General features: G+C 39.3%; 1 long non-coding RNA gene across 1 annotated transcript; it reads left to right on the top strand.

The window, feature by feature from the left end:
- The first annotated feature begins 1,243 nt into the window (after window positions 1-1,243).
- Window positions 1,244-6,103, top strand: LOC127918436 (uncharacterized). Its single transcript, XR_008099942.1, has 7 exons — window positions 1,244-1,675; window positions 2,352-2,451; window positions 2,934-3,027; window positions 3,948-4,191; window positions 4,827-4,920; window positions 5,654-5,841; window positions 5,892-6,103. It is a non-coding gene; the product is annotated as an uncharacterized LOC127918436 (long non-coding RNA).
- Window positions 6,104-7,452: the final 1,349 nt, after the last annotated feature.

Below are 7,452 nucleotides of genomic sequence, written 5' to 3'. Positions count from 1 at the left end.
CAAACACCAAATTGAGACTCTGCACGCAGAATTCTGCAAAAACATCTTCTTGGTAAAATATCAAATAATGCAGCTCATAATTAGGACGATTCCCGCTAATGATTCAAATCCAGAAAATATTTATAATAATATATATATATATATTATAATATAGAATATAATTTAATTCTACAACCTGCTATAACTGATTCGACAAAGCCTTCACCTACGAACCTGGAGAAGAGTCCCCTCAGAGCCCCAGGACAGCAACACGACTAGACACAACCAAATCATGAGAAAACAAAAAGATAATTACTTGATAATTACTTTTGGTTACTGTCATTCATATTCACCCAGTTCAATGTAACAGTGACAGGTTTAGGTTACTGTCATTCATATTCACCCAGTTCAATGTAACAGTGACAGGTTTAGGTTACTGTCATTCATATTCACCCAGTTCAATGTAACAGTGACAGGTTTAGGTTACTGTCATTCATATTCACCCAGTTCAATGTAACAGTGACAGGTTAAGGTTACTGTCATTCATATTCACCCAGTTCAATGTAACAGTGATGGGTTTAGGTTACTGTCATTCATATTCACCCAGGTCAATGTAACAGTGACAGGTTTAGGTTACTGTCATTCATATTCACCCAGTTCAATGTAACAGTGACAGGTTTAGGTTACTGTCATTCATATTCACCCAGTTCAATGTAACAGTGACAGGTTTAGGTTACTGTCATTCATATTCACCCAGTTCAATGTAACAGTGACAGGTTTAGGTTACTGTCATTCATATTCACCCAGGTCAATGTAACAGTGACAGGTTTAGGTTACTGTCATTCATATTCACCCAGTTCAATGTAACAGTGACAGGTTTAGGTTACTGTCATTAATATTCACCCAGTTCAATGTAACAGTGACAGGTTTAGGTTACTGTCATTCACCCAGTTCAATGTAACAGTGACAGGTTTAGGTTACTGTCATTAATATTCACCCAGTTCAATGTAACAGTGACAGGTTTAGGTTACTGTCATTCACCCAGTTCAATGTAACAGTGATAGGTTTAGGTTACTGTCATTAATATTCACCCAGTTCAATGTAACAGTGACAGGTTTAGGTTACTGTCATTCACCCAGTTCAATGTAACAGTGACAGGTTTAGGTTACTGTCATTAATATTCACCCAGTTCAATGTAACAGTGACAGGTTTAGGTTACTGTCATTCACCCAGTTCAATGTAACAGTGATAGGTTTAGGTTACTGTCATTCATATTCACCCAGTTCAATGTAACAGTGACAGGTTTAGGTTACTGTCAGTCATATTCACCCAGTTCAATGTAACAGTGACAGGTTTAGGTTACTGTCATTCACCCAGTTCAATGTAACAGTGACAGGTTTAGGTTACTGTCATTCACCCAGTTCAATGTAACAGTGATAGGTTTAGGTTACTGTCATTCATATTCACCCAGTTCAATGTAATAGTGACAGGTTTAGGTTACTGTCATTCATATTCACCCAGTTCAATGTAACAGTGACAGGTTTAGGTTACTGTCATTCATATTCACCCAGTTCAATGTAACAGTGACAGGTTTAGGTTACTGTCATTCATATTCACCCAGTTCAATGTAACAGTGACAGGTTTAGGTTACTGTCATTCATATTCACCCAGTTCAATGTAACAGTGACAGGTTTAGGTTACTGTCATTCATATTCACCCAGTTCAATGTAACAGTGACAGGTTTAGGTTACTGTCATTCATATTCACCCAGGTCAATGTAACAGTGACAGGTTTAGGTTACTGTCATTCATATTCACCCAGTTCAATGTAACAGTGACAGGTTTAGGTTACTGTCATTCACCCAGTTCAATGTAACAGTGACAGGTTTAGGTTACTGTCATTCATATTCACCCAGTTCAATGTAACAGTGACAGGTTTAGGTTACTGTCATTCACCCAGTTCAATGTAACAGTGATAGGTTTAGGTTACTGTCATTCACCCAGTTCAATGTAACAGTGACAGGTTTAGGTTACTGTCATTCATATTCACCCAGTTCAATGTAACAGTGACAGGTTTAGGTTACTGTCATTCACCCAGTTCAATGTAACAGTGACAGGTTTAGGTTACTGTCATTCATATTCACCCAGTTCAATGTAACAGTGACAGGTTTAGGTTACTGTCATTCATATTCACCCAGTTCAATGTAACAGTGACAGGTTTAGGTTACTGTCATTCATATTCACCCAGTTCAATGTAACAGTGACAGGTTTAGGTTACTGTCATTCATATTCACCCAGTTCAATGTAACAGTGACAGGTTAAGGTTACTGTCATTCATATTCACCCAGTTCAATGTAACAGTGATGGGTTTAGGTTACTGTCATTCATATTCACCCAGGTCAATGTAACAGTGACAGGTTTAGGTTACTGTCATTCATATTCACCCAGTTCAATGTAACAGTGACAGGTTTAGGTTACTGTCATTCATATTCACCCAGTTCAATGTAACAGTGACAGGTTTAGGTTACTGTCATTCATATTCACCCAGTTCAATGTAACAGTGACAGGTTTAGGTTACTGTCATTCATATTCACCCAGGTCAATGTAACAGTGACAGGTTTAGGTTACTGTCATTCATATTCACCCAGTTCAATGTAACAGTGACAGGTTTAGGTTACTGTCATTAATATTCACCCAGTTCAATGTAACAGTGACAGGTTTAGGTTACTGTCATTCACCCAGTTCAATGTAACAGTGACAGGTTTAGGTTACTGTCATTAATATTCACCCAGTTCAATGTAACAGTGACAGGTTTAGGTTACTGTCATTCACCCAGTTCAATGTAACAGTGATAGGTTTAGGTTACTGTCATTAATATTCACCCAGTTCAATGTAACAGTGACAGGTTTAGGTTACTGTCATTCACCCAGTTCAATGTAACAGTGACAGGTTTAGGTTACTGTCATTAATATTCACCCAGTTCAATGTAACAGTGACAGGTTTAGGTTACTGTCATTCACCCAGTTCAATGTAACAGTGATAGGTTTAGGTTACTGTCATTCATATTCACCCAGTTCAATGTAACAGTGACAGGTTTAGGTTACTGTCAGTCATATTCACCCAGTTCAATGTAACAGTGACAGGTTTAGGTTACTGTCATTCACCCAGTTCAATGTAACAGTGACAGGTTTAGGTTACTGTCATTCACCCAGTTCAATGTAACAGTGATAGGTTTAGGTTACTGTCATTCATATTCACCCAGTTCAATGTAATAGTGACAGGTTTAGGTTACTGTCATTCATATTCACCCAGTTCAATGTAACAGTGACAGGTTTAGGTTACTGTCATTCATATTCACCCAGTTCAATGTAACAGTGACAGGTTTAGGTTACTGTCATTCATATTCACCCAGTTCAATGTAACAGTGACAGGTTTAGGTTACTGTCATTCATATTCACCCAGTTCAATGTAACAGTGACAGGTTTAGGTTACTGTCATTCATATTCACCCAGTTCAATGTAACAGTGACAGGTTTAGGTTACTGTCATTAATATTCACCCAGGTCAATGTAACAGTGACAGGTTTAGGTTACTGTCATTCATATTCACCCAGTTCAATGTAACAGTGACAGGTTTAGGTTACTGTCATTCATATTCACCCAGTTCAATGTAACAGTGACAGGTTTAGGTTACTGTCATTCATATTCACCCAGTTCAATGTAACAGTGACAGGTTTAGGTTACTGTCATTCACCCAGTTCAATGTAACAGTGATAGGTTTAGGTTACTGTCATTCACCCAGTTCAATGTAACAGTGACAGGTTTAGGTTACTGTCATTCATATTCACCCAGTTCAATGTAACAGTGATAGGTTTAGGTTACTGTCATTCACCCAGTTCAATGTAACAGTGATAGGTTTAGGTTACTGTCATTCATATTCACCCAGTTCAATGTAATAGTGACAGGTTTAGGTTACTGTCATTCATATTCACCCAGTTCAATGTAATAGTGACAGGTTTAGGTTACTGTCATTCATATTCACCCAGTTCAATGTAACAGTGACAGGTTTAGGTTACTGTCATTCATATTCACCCAGTTCAATGTAACAGTAATGGGTTTAGGTTACTGTCATTCATATTCACCCAGTTCAATGTAACAGTGACAGGTTTAGGTTACTGTCATTCACCCAGTTCAATGTAACAGTGACAGGTTTAGGTTACTGTCATTCATATTCATCCAGTTCAATGTAACAGTGACAGGTTTAGGTTACTGTCATTCATATTCACCCAGTTCAATGTAACAGTGATGGGTTTAGGTTAGTCATTCATATTCACCAGGTCAATGTAACAGTGACAGGTTTAGGTTACTGTCATTCATATTCACCCAGTTCAATGTAACAGTGACAGGTTTAGGTTACTGTCATTCATATTCACCCAGTTCAATGTAACAGTGACAGGTTTAGGTTACTGTCATTCATATTCACCCAGTTCAATGTAACAGTGACAGGTTTAGGTTACTGTCATTCATATTCACCCAGGTCAATGTAACAGTGACAGGTTTAGGTTACTGTCATTCATATTCACCCAGTTCAATGTAACAGTGACAGGTTTAGGTTACTGTCATTAATATTCACCCAGTTCAATGTAACAGTGACAGGTTTAGGTTACTGTCATTCACCCAGTTCAATGTAACAGTGACAGGTTTAGGTTACTGTCATTAATATTCACCCAGTTCAATGTAACAGTGACAGGTTTAGGTTACTGTCATTCACCCAGTTCAATGTAACAGTGATAGGTTTAGGTTACTGTCATTAATATTCACCCAGTTCAATGTAACAGTGACAGGTTTAGGTTACTGTCATTCACCCAGTTCAATGTAACAGTGACAGGTTTAGGTTACTGTCATTAATATTCACCCAGTTCAATGTAACAGTGACAGGTTTAGGTTACTGTCATTCACCCAGTTCAATGTAACAGTGATAGGTTTAGGTTACTGTCATTCATATTCACCCAGTTCAATGTAACAGTGACAGGTTTAGGTTACTGTCAGTCATATTCACCCAGTTCAATGTAACAGTGACAGGTTTAGGTTACTGTCATTCACCCAGTTCAATGTAACAGTGACAGGTTTAGGTTACTGTCATTCACCCAGTTCAATGTAACAGTGATAGGTTTAGGTTACTGTCATTCATATTCACCCAGTTCAATGTAATAGTGACAGGTTTAGGTTACTGTCATTCATATTCACCCAGTTCAATGTAACAGTGACAGGTTTAGGTTACTGTCATTCATATTCACCCAGTTCAATGTAACAGTGACAGGTTTAGGTTTACTGTCATTCATATTCACCCAGTTCAATGTAACAGTGACAGGTTTAGGTTACTGTCATTCATATTCACCCAGTTCAATGTAACAGTGACAGGTTTAGGTTACTGTCATTCATATTCACTCCAGTTCAATGTAACAGTGACAGGTTTAGGTTACTGTCATTCATATTCACCCAGGTCAATGTAACAGTGACAGGTTTAGGTTACTGTCATTCATATTCACCAGTTCAATGTAACAGTGACAGGTTTAGGTTACTGTCATTCATATTCACCCAGTTCAATGTAACAGTGACAGGTTTAGGTTACTGTCATTCATATTCACCCAGTTCAATGTAACAGTGACAGGTTTAGGTTACTGTCATTCACCCAGTTCAATGTAACAGTGACAGGTTTAGGTTACTGTCATTAATATTCACCCAGTTCAATGTAACAGTGACAGGTTTAGGTTACTGTCATTCACCCAGTTCAATGTAACAGTGATAGGTTTAGGTTACTGTCATTCATATTCACCCAGTTCAATGTAATAGTGACAGGTTTAGGTTACTGTCATTCATATTCACCCAGTTCAATGTAATAGTGACAGGTTTAGGTTACTGTCATTCATATTCACCCAGTTCAATGTAACAGTGACAGGTTTAGGTTACTGTCATTCATATTCACCCAGTTCAATGTAACAGTAATGGGTTTAGGTTACTGTCATTCATATTCACCCAGTTCAATGTAACAGTGACAGGTTTAGGTTACTGTCATTCACCCAGTTCAATGTAACAGTGACAGGTTTAGGTTACTGTCATTCATATTCATCCAGTTCAATGTAACAGTGACAGGTTTAGGTTACTGTCATTCATATTCACCAGTTCAATGTAACAGTGATGGGTTTAGGTTACTACATGATACTAGAATGTTCCCTGTACGCATCATGAGGTTTCTACAACCTAGCCTATGAATGAAAGATCACAACGTAGGTGCACCACAGGTCGAGAGATACATTTGAGAAGACAGAGAGTGACACATGGACAGCCCGTGACATTCAATACCGCCTTTGCACACTCTTGCCTGCACCTACCTGATATAGAGAGAGTGTAATCACTTAGAAACGTTTTAACCGAATCTACGGAATGAATACACTACCTGATCACACGGAAAGATAACTAACAGTCACGGTGTGCTCGGAGTGCGCCTGTAGGCGTTCGTAAACGTTCAGAGCGCACCGTGGTCGCTCTGGGCCAGAGGTTGATCCTCACAACGGATGTCAAAAGCACTCAAGCTAACTGGCCAACATTGACTCTCTACATCCAGACATATAATGAGAGAACACTCACTGGGGACCATTTGACTGCCCAGGCAGATCCGGTTAGGGCTGTTTTCGTGTTATTCCGAGCGCTGGTGACACCGGACATATTCAACCGGTGTCGAGTGTTTTTAATTCATCACTTATTCCGCGCTCTGGTACAACTCAGACGACAGTAGACCACTAGAGGGACTTTACGCGATATATACGCTATATAAACCATTTTGTTTGTTGTGTTTATAATTCATTCTCGCATCTATGCTCTCTCTTAACCTTTTTCCCTTCGCTTGTGGACTTGTGTTCATCCCTTCGCTTGTAGACTTCTGTTCAAAATACAACAACTGCCTGGGACCAGCTGTGTGGTTGGCTTTGTGGGTTTTGACACTTATGTAGGTGTCATAACCAGCCATAAAATATTGTAATGTGTCACAACAGGTCTAATGACAGTGTTATGGCAATATAACAGATTATGCCCGTGTCATAACGCACTATGACGCTGGTGTTACGCACTCTGTTAATGGTCTATTTCAGTTGTTTTGGCAAAGTTAACATATGTTTCTACGCTACTAAAGCCCTTTTTGAATTTAGCGTGAACAAGAGTAGCCAATCCGACTCACGCCAGTGAGACAAGCTGGCTGCTGCCAAAGGTTACCCAGCATCCCATCTGGTTGTGTCTTGACTGCATCAAATGTAGTGTAACGGACCAAAGGGGTTTATAAACGCGGAAATCGACTTTGCCGTTTGAGCATGCGTTTGCGGCACAGTCGATAGCGGGCCGGACTCGGGCATAAAGGTCGAGGGTCGAGACCTGCTCCTTGGCCTGTTTCATTACCGTATGTTAAGATGCTACCGACCTACA

This window comes from Oncorhynchus keta, unplaced genomic scaffold, assembly GCF_023373465.1.
Source record: "Oncorhynchus keta strain PuntledgeMale-10-30-2019 unplaced genomic scaffold, Oket_V2 Un_contig_14201_pilon_pilon, whole genome shotgun sequence".
NCBI lineage: Eukaryota > Metazoa > Chordata > Actinopteri > Salmoniformes > Salmonidae > Oncorhynchus > Oncorhynchus keta.
The sequence above is the reverse complement of the archived record's forward strand: the minus strand, read 5'-3'. Positions and strand labels throughout refer to the sequence as shown.